The following is a 12,894-nucleotide window of genomic DNA, read 5'->3' as shown; positions in this document are numbered from 1 at the left end:
TGACTCACGTTCAAGGAATCAGAGAAGAATCATTGTGCCACGGCAACATTCACTTCTTTGAAGGGTCCAGAGAAACAGTTTAAACAACGACCATGCAAGCATTTACCACATTCAGGCCTCATGACAACATTTTCAAGATTGTCTGTTTACATGACAACGGTGTTTGGAGCCACTGAAAATGTAACTTTTTGAAAATGCTCTGACTCCTATGTGTGGACGGCAGAAACGCTGCTACTGCACGTGCTCAGTAGATGGATGAGAACAATGTTCTCCTGTGTCATGACTCCCAGTCCACATTCTCCTGGACTGGGTAGTTTTAGAGTTTGACTGTCACCGAAACAACAATCCAACTTTGTCTTCTGTCTATGCAGTTGTCTGTGTTCTCACCCAGTAATTAATCAATACTTAGTACTAATGCTTATACTAGTTATTACTAAATAAACCACATTGTTTTCAGTGTTTTGGCCGTTTCTGTGTAAACTGACGTTTTCAAAACGTTGCCATGTGAAGGCAAAACCTTTCGGAAACGAAAATCCAAAAACAATGTGTTTTCACTCAGAATGTTGTTGTGTAAACAGAGTTTAAACTACAGTGTTAAAACCTTTGGCATCCAACCATCCAACCATCCATCCATCCATCCATCCATCCATCCATCCATCCATATCTATCCATCCATCCATTGCAAATAATTGACTATAAACATTAAAAAAAACCATGCATACAATTTTAATGAAGCGATGTGAAGATTAATTTGAAAACAAAAGTTATTGTGCATTTTGTAAAATGCAAAACTTTCCAAATATCCTCTTGGGGTTAATTAATTTCATCTCAATAGATTTTTCGGGAGGACCATGGGGATCTTGTAATGCTGCTTTTCATCTTGAGCAAGGCATATTTACATTTTGAAGAGCGCTATCTCTCCTCTGATTTGGGACTAGACGGTCTGGAATAGCATAATATCCATAGATGTTGTCCTGAAGTGACAGCAGCAGTGGAGCGCTGCTCCATGCAGACAGACTGTATTTGAGGATCCTGCCTCAGCTTAAAAAAAGGTACAGTGAGAGTCGAAGCTTTATCTACGACCTGCACTGTCTTGCCGTTGCATAATGTCCCGTTCTCCTCTGGCTACCCTTGCCTCCGGGTTTGATATGCGGGACGCTTCGCCAAAGAGAATTTAACTGAGCCCCCCCCCCCAAACTGTGGGACGACGTCTTCCTGTCTGCTGGCTCCGAGTGCGGATGTGGATGCAGGTGTCTTGAGTTTCTGCGCGTTCTATCAAGGCGTGTGTGCGTGTGTGTGTTTCCATTAGTCTTATGGCTTATGGTTGTCCTTGGGGAGTTGGATGAAGCTCTCCATCACTCTTGGAACAAGGACTGCGAGCCGAGGAAAGGGAGAGGGAGGTATAAGAGGAAAATGGGATGGGATGATGAGGCCCTCACAGCGCTGCCCGTCGTGCCGGTTAGGATTGAGTGAGTCACAGTGTGATTGCTCTGGCATTAGGTACCCGAGGTACCCAGGCTTTTTGATTTGCTCTTTCTGTAACAATAAAAAGACACAGGAGTCTCTGGAGGCGATCATGTTTACCAATAGGAATGAAATGTATGGTGAAAATGAGCATGTTTTATGCAAAATCTGCTCAACAGTCGCGCAAAGAAGTAAAATCGATCAAACTAATTTAGTGAAAGTAACAGAAATATCTAAAGATTTATCTTCTAATAACAGCATTTGATCTATGTGATATTGTGATCACACAGATCAAGTACTTAGAACATATTTCTGGATCAGGTAATCAATGTGTTAATTGAAGAGATAATTGGGCAGATTCACCTGGAATGAAGATTATAATTGGTTTTAGTCCTGATCTGGAAGTCAGCTGGAGATATTGATGCAGTGCTGCAGCATCCAGTGAAAGCCCCAAGTAGTAAATGAAATAGACTTCCGTGGACAATAAATATGCATGGACTATTGAGCCTTTTATTCCATTAATTTTTTCCTCAGTGCAGTGTATAGTTCATTGAAAGTCACGGCGGAGAATTGCTGACTGTGAAACACAAATCAGATTAATACCAATGCTCAGGTTGGTGGGAGGGGTGGGGGGAAACAGGAAATATGATTAGATCGGTGATTTACACTGTCAAAGTGTGATAAATCACGTGAAATGTGTAGTTTACATTCTGGTTCTGAGATCGTGGGAATTCTCAGTGATGACGCACGGTTGATTGGATTTTTTTTCATCAAAGTTTTCAGTTTATTTTCTCAGTTGTTTTACAAAGTCTTGTTTCAAACTGAATTACTACACCTAAAGTGTTGTCGTCTTGCAGACTCTAAACATTATGTAACACAATACTGCGCTGAGCTCTTCATAACTGTCCGAGACCGTTTGAGCGAGCAAACATCGGCGAGCGAGTAAGATGAGAGGAGGGCGTGTGAGACGGTGACCTCTCACAGAGGAAGGTTAGAGACCTTTGGGAGTCATCTCATTAGCTGCATGCTCGTGTCTGCGCGCACGCACACGCACACACACACACACACACACACACACACACACACACACACACACACACACACACACACACACAGACACACACACACACACAGACTGACCGACTGTGGTGATATTTTACTACAGCACTCTGGAGATGGTCTGAGGCTTCGGCAATTAATAAGGCTAATGGCTATTGGCTTGTGGCTGGTGATGAGGATATAGGATCTGATGGGCTCAAGGTAAATATGGCCCTTCATAGGTTAACAGATCTGCTTCTGGGAGGAAATGGGTTTTTTATTGAGGGGATGGAGAGGCCATTTGTAGAGAGTGTATTGTACTCTCCTGGAGTGACTGTCATTTAATTGAAATGTACGACCAGAAGTCCTCTTAAGCTAAATTCACAACGTCCGTGTAAAAATGCTGACTTTCATGTCAAAGAAGGCACATCCCATTTCTACAAAGAGGTCTCAAACATCTTCCTTTTTTTCGTCTGTCTTGTCTTTTTTCCTTCGATATCAAATAGCTCAGTTTTCACACCGAGTCAGGCCGATGTTTGAGACATAAACAAATGTGTTGATGGCTTTAGGGTTATGCAGGTGAAGTAATATGATGAGAGTTTATTGGCTGTGCAGGACTGATACCTCCAGTTGGTGACGCGACTCTGCTCCTGCTCCCAGGTTCCCTGGTTTTGGTGCACTGCAGCCCTGAAATCTCTGAGACGAGCTGCATTGATATTCAGGACCTGTTTCTGATCCCCATCGCTGCTCTCCCTCTCCCCCTCTCTCTCTCTCTCTCTCTCTCTCTCGCTCTCTCTCTCTCTCTCTCTCTCTCTCTCTCTCTCTCTCTCTCTCTCTCTCTCTCTCTCTCACCTTACCACAGGCTTCCTGACTATACTGAATCACTGTGTAGGAACTAATATGATCAGATTCAATTCAAGTTATCAGTTACCACAGTGATTGTGGCATTCTGTTCTATTCTATTCTATTCTATTCTATTCTATTCTATTCTATTCTATTTTATTCTATTCTATTCCAGCTCGTTTGATTGTCACTGGTGGATTTTTATTTACCTCCCCTGTCATCGCAGACACATCCACTCCCACCAGGCACACACACGTGTGCACACACACACACATACAATCTGTTCAAATGCAGCTGTTGATTTATTGTCAACTCACTAGCAGAATATTATGTGTGTAATGGTTTTTGAAGTTGAGCGTTGCACCTTTTCTATTCTTGCCTTTATTTGTGTTGTTTTTGTTTTTGCACACCTGATTCTGACTTTCGCCTGAACCTGCTGGCTTCACCTGATGAACCCTGACTGAGCTGAGCGAAGAACCCGCTGTTAATGAGCTGCTCGAGTCCCAGTTCTCCTCTGAAAATGATTCTATTCTATTCTGTTGTATTCTATCCTATTCTATTCCATTGCATTCCCACGTGCCTTGCTGAACCTGCTGTAGCAGCTGTGCTCTCCTGGTCATGCTGTTATGCGTCAAGCTGTTGCTTTGATGAATAATCTCCTTTTTATCCAGCTTGATTTATTTGGGTTTTTGTCTAATCCTATTAAATCATGAATGTGCTCACCTCAACACAACATATGCAGAATGTATACATGTTTAACTTGTTTGTTTTTGTCTAAAAATGCTCCATCAGCACCAGGAAAGTTGACAGTTGTTATTAGTCAGTTGAAATGTGAGTTTGCCTAAAGGCGGTCTTTCGGTGATGGGATCAGTGCAGGACGCTCTGTATGGATCGATATCATCCACAGCGTGATATTTGCAGTTCTTCAGGCCGCATAAGAAAGCGTACCCAATAGGTTGACATTAACTATGACAGTGTGCCCCCCCCCCCACCTGCCTTCCTCCTGTTGTGCTGAAAGCTGCCTCAGAACTTGTCAAATAAGCGAGAATGCACTCTTTCTTGAGTGGAACAATTGTGCAACCACCCAGTCAAACAGCAGACACCTCTACAATACAGTAATTCTGCCGGTACATGAAGTGTATTGTCGCTGCTGTCCCAGCCCGGGCACGGATGTGCCGAGCTCAGCTCTGTTTAACGTGCATTCACCCAAGTGGGAATTAGCTGCCGTGATGCTGCTGTCCAACGTCTGATCTGTACAAAATACACCTGTGACAAAACGGGAGAGAGAGAGAGAGAGAGAAGGAGGGAGGGAGGGAGTGTGCAACAGAAACAGCAAGAAATGAAGAGGAGAAACAAACTGAGGGAGACAAACAGGAGAGTGAGAGGGCAGCAGGTTGACACGCTCGCGCTCCTCTCTCCTCCTCCTCCTCCTCTTCTTCCTCCTCCTCTCTCGCTGCAAGCTGTGACAGGATGAGATGTGAGATAGTGACGTGACGGCAACATGACACAAAGCTGTTATCCTCTCCTGTCGTGGCTGGCTTGCTGGATGGCCAGATGACTTGCCGGGGCAGAACAGGTGTGTGTGTGGCTGTGGGTGTGTGTGTGTGTGTGGGGAGGATCAGGCAGGCGGACCCACCGTGTCCTGCGGCCGTTGTGTCCACGGTGGCGAGCTGCGTGCGAGTGAACGGGAGTCCCAGTCTGCAGCAGACAGAAATGAGCCCGTCAACTCCTGTCCTTGAAACTTCCTCCTCATTCCCCCTCCCCGCCCCTTCCTGCACTCACGCTCTCGTTTCTTTACCTCGACACCTTTTTATTCCTGCCCTCACTGCCTCGCCTCTGTGCTCACTTGCCTTCTCTTTGAAGCCGTCTGCCCTCGCTCCTTTCCCCTCTCTTGCTCCAGTGCTCCTTTTCCTCGCTCTTCTCCATCACTTATCCATTCCCTCCCTCCCTCGTCGCCCCTTCGTCTTTCTGTCTTCTCCACTCGTTTCTGAAATTAGTTTGACGGTATGTCCACGGTGGACCCTCCTGCTCTGCTGTCGGGGGCAAAATGTCAACGACAGCGAGTTAAAGGAAGCAACAAGGGGTGAGGTAGATGGAGAGAAACGGATTCACTGTGTTTCTTCTCTCTTTCTGCGATGGTGTTTTCAATACTGCTGATGTCTCTTCCCTCACTCCTCCTCAGTCACCTGTCAGTTCGTTCTCTCATCATGAAGCTTCTATCAGGAAAAAATGTCCAGTAAAGATCAGCCTTCCTGCTATGCAGCACCGCTCTGACACACACACACACACACACACACACACACACACACACACACACACACACACACACACACACACACACACACACACACACAGATACACATGCCCACCCCTGCTGCCTGCCGACATGGTACAGGCTGTGCATTGAGACAGCCCCAGCTGAGGCAGTAGCAGTGAGAGTGCAGCCCAGCCAGTCTCCACACACACGCACACCTACACTCACTCACACACACATACACATACACACACACATACACACACACACACATATACCGCGCACCGCCGTGGTGGCTAGTCCTCTGCTGCATGTGCCGGTGCAGCAGCAGCTTGAGGTGGGAGGATTGTCGCGTCACGGTGATGGTGGTGGTCGTAACCTTTCTGCCACGTAAGTATGTGATGCTTGTCTGGAATGGAAATGAAGGAAGCGCTCGTCTGGCGGTCCGGTCGGTCGCCTGTCATAATTCACCTGAGTGTGTGGAGCGGCGAGCCGCACACACCGTTCCATGTGTGCCGATCACGGTTAATGCTGGAGGCTTGCGTTGGAGGGGGCGATCCGTCGGAGCGGAGAAACCAGGAGTCATGCTGGGTTTTCTGTACGATCCGGGGTGAACGACGCTCTCATAGATGTCCTTAAGCAGCTGCATGGGTCCGTGCTCGTGGGCGAACTTTGCGGAGTAGTGGAGTCCTGTGGTCCTGACATGTCGGAAGATGAAGCCGTTGTGCTGCACACCTCTCCTCTCAGGCCATCTGTTGGCAGCGTGAAGTCTGCGGTCTCTCCTCTCTGTCACACTTACTGACTGCTTCTGGCACAGCAGCAGGTCTCGCTGCCGTCGCTCATCATGTGTGTTTGCTGTCTTCACCGCATTAGCAAACTGACTCTCTGGCACGGTGACTGAATTAATAGGGAACATTATCACCTCTCCTCCTCGATCTGCTGCTGCCTGTCAGATTTCCTCGTCTGCTCGGCCGGTCTGCGGCTGATTACGGCCGCCGGTCGATGAATTGGTAGTTTCACTGAGCTTGTTAGTTGAATGTTTTCCTGCTTGTCTGATCAACGGATTGATCGCAGCGGTGACTGGCTGACAAGGTCACTAACCCAGGATATGATTGACTAAGTAGTTGGTGACTTTCGGCTGCAGCCAGTTAATCGTTGTGCGCAACCGTGAGGATAAATAAATAAAATAAGTAGATAATCCATTCAGAGGATTGACAGAGAGGTTTGGCAGTCCAACACCCGGTCAACCATTTTCTTTGCCACCAAGTTGTTGAAGGCATTCAGCATCTCGTTCAGACAGGCTGTGAAGGGAAACTGACTCTGTTGGGGCTGCGATGGCTGCATGACCTCAAACATCAGCTCCACTGCACCAAGACAGCCAGACAGATCCAGTCCTCCTCCAGCGTCTTTTCTTCCTCCTGCTTTTGTCTCTGTGGAGTTGAGGAGATTAGAAAATGTCCATGCACATGGGAGTATTCAAGGGCGTCTCTGAAAAAATTAAAATTATGAGGGGAGCAGAGGCAGGCTGCAATGCTCCCCACCATTCACTCAAGGCAGAGTTAGGGAAAATGTAACAATTATTTGTCAAGCCCAGAGAAAACCGGCTGAGTGTCGGACATTCCTTTGTTTGCTTCATAAAAAAAAAATCGAATTTTATAATTTCTTGTTCTTTATAACAATGCGCGATGTTTCTGATCAAGACAAGCACCAAGCGAGCGGCTCCATGCCTTGCTCGGCTCCTTTGTACATCACGTAAAGGAGAGTGGCGCTCTGCGTTCATTTTTGCTGTGTCATCACCACCTCTGTGTAGCATAGCGACAAACGCCGTGGCTTCAGAGTCATTACAGCACTAAAGAATTCAGGATCTCCAACTGAGCACCAAAAATACTTTTGCTGTTGGTAATAAATGACAGATGATGTTTGGAGACACAATTATGGTTTATGGTTTTATTTTTTGGAGGCTTTTTTTTATGGGAGTAGTCATGTCAAGTAAATGTAATCTTTACTCCCAATAAAATGTAGTGATTGTCTCGCTTTCTGTGGACGTGAGTGATCATACAGGCTCTAAATGCTTCTAAAATACAGTTCAGCTTTGGGTCTTATTAATCAAACAAATTTGGGCATAACACATGTTTTATTAATGGTATTTTTAAAGAATTAACCTTTTTGCTTCTGTTTTCTTTTATGTTCTTAATCATTTTTGTCAAAATACCCTAACCACAGATGCATTTTGCATTTATTCATTATATATGCCATGCATGCAGGTAATGGGGTATTTTCACAGCTTCACTACTTCCTGAAAATAGCTGTGCACATTCATTTCCTGTCTTGCATTATTGGCCAAACTGATTAATCCAGGTGTGTCTTGTTTAGACTGCTGCAACAAGACACACCTGGATTAATCATTTTGGCCAATAATGCAAGACAGGAAATGAATGTGCACAGCTATTTTCAGGAAGTGGTGGAGCTGTGAAAATGGCCCATTGGCATTAAAAGATTCAAGTTAAACTCAAGAGCTTTAATCCAAAATTGACAATTTTCCACGGATGAAATAAGTTGGTTGGTGGCACACACTCATGAAACACTCCTGAAATCACAAGTGCTCGTTGGTTTGGATGAAAAGTTGTTTGCCAGAACTTGAAGAAAGCCTCTTGACATTGACGCGCACTAGCTTAGCATCTAATGACTCAATATCTTCAAGCTGAAAAGCTTCAGAGAACCACTTGCTCTTCATCTGAGGCCCTGACAGTCCTTGTATTTTTCAGCACATGCACGTGTTTGTGACGCAGCGAGAATTAGTGACTAATCGCTTTTGTCTGTCTCCATTCGTGACCTGTAAGTCATTCTGCTTTGGGTGGGTTGCCTGGTGACTGGTTGAAGCCTTTTTAATCAAAGTGTCCCAGTTCGTAAGAGCTTGTTTTTATTCGCTGGTGTGAAGGTTTCATCTGGTTTTTATTGGCTTTGCTTTTTGGAGCTGCACTGATCTGAATCAAAAAGACACGCATTAACTAATCTATAGTTAGCTGTTGCTCATTAAAATCAAGGTTTTGTGTTTTAGAGACTGAGGTTGCTCGCTATGACTCCACAATATTGCTTTTGTAATTTGCAGTACAAATTAAAATGATATTGAAAGTCAAGGATGGCATCTCAGCATTCAAGTCATCCAAAGACAGCTGTATTCATTAAACAGCCATATTTAGCACATAGTCCTGCATATATTTGTGACTGCACGTATTCAACACTAAAAACAAGGAACTTCAGCAGATATGTCCAGTGCATCAATAAGAATACTCTGCCGGTTTGGTTGTCATATTGATTTGGCTAAATTTGTATTTGGAAAATTTCAAACAGTTTTCAGCAGATTTTTTTTCTTTCAGAAAGTCAAATACAAACAGAAGCATTTATAAGGTGCCTTGGTGGACTGTTTATTCTGATAGTTTGCATTTTCCAGTGTGTGTCTTAACTCTTTTGCCCTACTTGGCTTCCCAGAGGCTATTGTTTCAACGTTGCATGTTGATTCGTGGTGTTGTATCCAGCAGGAAAACTCACATGCTGAAGGTAAACATTCGAGACTTGGTTCCTAGGCAACACGCTTGCGCTCTTTTGGCAAGCGCTGAATCCTTTCGTCGAAAATGTTTGTGGCTGTTCCGCATCTTAGGGTACATTACATGATTTGGACAATCACAAAATGTGGAAAATTTTGTTGAAATGGTTTGTAGTGTCAACACGCTGTAACCAAAGCCGTGCCGTTCTGCATCCATCAGTCAACACTGTTTGTGTGTCAAACATAATGTGCAAGAGACTCCAATCCAGCCCAGGGACTTGGACTCCAGGGCCAGGAACTCTCAAAATTGCAATAAATGACAAAGAAAGCATCAGGGTGAGTTTGTAAAAACATGCATGCAGAAGGCTGCAAAATGAAACAGCTTTAGGAGAAGGTTTTTGGATATTTCACTGAATTTGACACCAGAAAGTGTCTTTAAAATAGGCCTTATGTTGAAACTGTTGTAATTTTTGGTATTAATATTGTAAAAACAGACTTTTATCGCAAGAAAGAAAAACATTAAAGTTAAAATTTGAAGGTTATTATGGCACTATTTTACCATGGACAGCCATGGTCTAGATCATGAGAATTCTATTTGTTTGGGAGCAGATCCTTTGCCAGATTCATATCATTCAGTGTTATGTTGCATTGTCAAAATTATGACAGAAAATACACTGAAATATTGATAATCTGACGAAAGTGATGACATTTGTTAGCGCTACATATTGCACCTGATGAAATAACTTGGAAAATCCAAATTTAGGCGTGATTCCTTTTGGTTCTGGGCTCAGTGGGATTAAACACCTGAAGACTGTTGATGTGCACGGCTCTGCTACCAACACTCACTGTCAGTCTCTGTGCAATATTAACAACCTTAACATCATTGAATGTGTCTGTCCATAGCTGTAGTTAATGCTGTAGCAATGTGTTCTGTTGTCCACAAGATATTTTCTGAATGAAGATATAATCTGCAACATCCTTTTCCAACTTGAACTTCCCTTTATCTGTGTTTGGTGGAATCACAGTTTTCCTCGCAGCGCGTTAACAACTTGAACTTTTCTGCACCAGGAATTTCTCTGCATACTCAATTTCCCCCCCATTTGAGGTCAAACTGTGGCTCTAAACTTGGCGTCAGGTGTGTGTAGTCACCTTGGTTCAGCACGATGTGACTCTAAGTTGCATTAAATGGTGTAGAAGATGGATGGATGGATCTAAAATTACATATCTGCCGATTTATCTTCAGGTTATGTGTCAAGAGACGAGAAACAGAGGACAAACATTGCCTTCTCTCTTATTTCAATGTTTTCCCTCCTCTATCTTTTAGCCGTCCTGCAGCACACCCAGCCTGTATGTGTTGGATTTAATTAGACCAACAACTCCCTCATGATTTCTTCAGGCTCATCCGGGGCAAGTAGACGGCCGCGGCGGCGAGTTTTCTGTCCTGTCTTCCAGTGACCTTGCAGTTGGAAGTTAATGTGTGTCCGCTTGTGTTAAATTGCACATATTAAGAGTTCGGTATGTGATCTTGTCATAAAAAAGTTGCAGATATGTTGGTTAACTAAAAATCTTAGCATTCTGAGTCTTTTCCAATAAAATAAATAAGAATTCTTTATTCTACCGTGCGCATAAAATGTAATGCTGACACTTAATCTAGATAAAGAAAGTGTGTGTCGCGAGTGAATGGGCTATTGCAGTTGGAGTTTGAAAGATCTGAAAAGTAACAGAGTGCGACTGGTGCTAATTCAGGGGATAAATGGATTCTCGGGGACTAAAATGGCTACCAGTGGAGCCTTGTGAGGCTGCTCTTTTGCTCTATTCGCAGATGGATGGGCGCTACCGATGCAAACTGATGCTACTGCTCCTCTACTTCATATCTGCCCCGCCGTCTTGTAGACAGGTGACTTCAAAGCTCGTTTTATTTCAAGTCTCTATCGTTGGGGTTTGTATCTGTCGTCCAATTTCACTTTGAGACCTGGAACCTCAGAGTCTCTCCTCCCGAACTGATCGCTCCTCTCCAAAAACAACAATCCTAAGTTCATCTTTCAGAGGTTTAGTGGCATCACCAGACATACTGTTTACAAAAACGAATTCCTCCCCTAAGATCGGATCCTAATAGACTCCAAATGCACCCCCCTTGTAGGAGGACTCCAGGATTATATAAGGGGTAAAGAAGCAGGCGGGCGCGCAGGAGGCAGAAGAGAAGCTCACAGGAGCGCCGGTTTATCTAAATCCAAGTAGGGAACAAGACTGAAACAAAAGCTTATGCTGAGTAGATGTACTCAGACATGAAGACTCCGGCAGAAGAAATAGATCAGTCGGCATTCAGGCCATCTGATATCACACACGGTTTTGTAAGATTGGAAGGAGTTTTGTCATTTTAAGAGTAATTCTCAGCACAGTTTGCTTCACATGGTATTCAGATCAGTTGAAACGGTGGCCCAGTTCGCTCACACAGCTTTTTCTCGTGTTCCCTCTGTAATTTGGAGCCAACTGTACCGAACTGCATTTGTAGCTTTAAGTTGAGCATCTAAGGTTTCTCTCTGCAGATTTTTGCCTTTGACGTTGGATGTCGACATTTAAGCTGATTCAGAGCTCGTATTCTCTCATTTTGGTTTCATTTCATGATATTCTGTTTTACTATCATCAGTTTTATTCCATTTCTTGAAATGTAGCTGTTGAATCTTTTTTTCTATTTTAACCACACATTGTTTTTCTGAACCTGCCCTCTATAATAACCTACATCGGGCTTTTGTTTCCATGAAAAACATCGTCTAAAGGTAGAAATACATGAGCAATTTGAGGTCAGCTTTCTGGCTCACAGGGAAACAAATAAAAGAAAACAGAGGTTGAATGCAATTAGTTTTTAACAACTGCCTTTTGTTACGTATTAATTAGTACACATATAGCATAGCTGCAGCAACAAATTAATCTCAGACTCTCGACATCGGGGCAATTTCCCAAAGTGGCTGGAGACTACAAGGTGGTGCGGTTCTGTGGGCCGATGCCAGCGCTCTCACGTATGACTGTGCACATTTCCTTTTGCAGTGACATTTACAGAGGTCACAGCGTCACTGAAGTTCTCCTTTCTCCTCCCATCAATACACACCGTAGGCAACCTTCTCTGAAATGTTATTTTTCAAGCTGCACAATGCGCCATATGTAGCGGCGGAACTAAATAAATCTCTGACATTTGATATAAACCACCTTTTTCCTGTAAGTCATTATGTACGTCCTCGGCCGAACTTCAGCCGTGATTAAGGATTAAAACATTCCGAATCCTTCCATCCACAAGCTCATATGAGTTGTCAAAGGCCTTAGGTACACCATTATTCAGCGCCCCCGCCTTCTGAACCAGCAGTTAAAAGTTGAAACGTGTGGCCTCTGCCGAATGACACACAAGCTTTAAGCATTTAACCTTAAAAAAAATGATAATGACTCAGTTTGCATCGCAGGAGCAAGCGTGAGACCCGGCGCCTTTCCTGTTTTGTTCGCCGCGCTACATGCGGATTGCGCCGTGTGTCATATTGTGTGTGGATTAGTAAAATCCCCATAAGCACACGTGTCATCCACTTGTTTGATGCACACTTTTCCTGCGGCGGGGAGAGAAATGAACACAGAGTCACTTCAGGTTAAACTTGGTTCATACGGTGGTGAAAGCTGCGTGTTCAAACAAACACATTTTCCTTTCATTTGAGATATTCCATCATATTAAAACAAAATACAGACTATTTAGAATCTTTTCATATTTGTT

The 12,894-nt window shown here is 44.0% G+C and overlaps 1 protein-coding gene across 7 annotated transcripts in view; it reads left to right on the top strand.

Moving 5' to 3' along the window:
- Window positions 1-5,887: 5,887 nt before the first annotated feature.
- Window positions 5,888-12,894, top strand: part of atp2b2 (ATPase plasma membrane Ca2+ transporting 2) — a 100,448-nt gene continuing 93,441 nt past the window's right edge. For all 7 annotated transcript variants that reach the window (XM_030092177.1, XM_030092181.1, XM_030092180.1 and 4 more), the window contains exon 1: window positions 5,888-5,989. The gene's annotated coding sequence lies outside the window, so the exon portion shown is untranslated. The remainder of the gene's footprint in view (window positions 5,990-12,894) is intronic.

The sequence above is a fragment of the Salarias fasciatus genome, chromosome 5 (genome assembly GCF_902148845.1).
Source record: "Salarias fasciatus chromosome 5, fSalaFa1.1, whole genome shotgun sequence".
Taxonomy (NCBI): Eukaryota; Metazoa; Chordata; class Actinopteri; order Blenniiformes; family Blenniidae; genus Salarias; species Salarias fasciatus.
The sequence above is the reverse complement of the archived record's forward strand: the minus strand, read 5'-3'. Positions and strand labels throughout refer to the sequence as shown.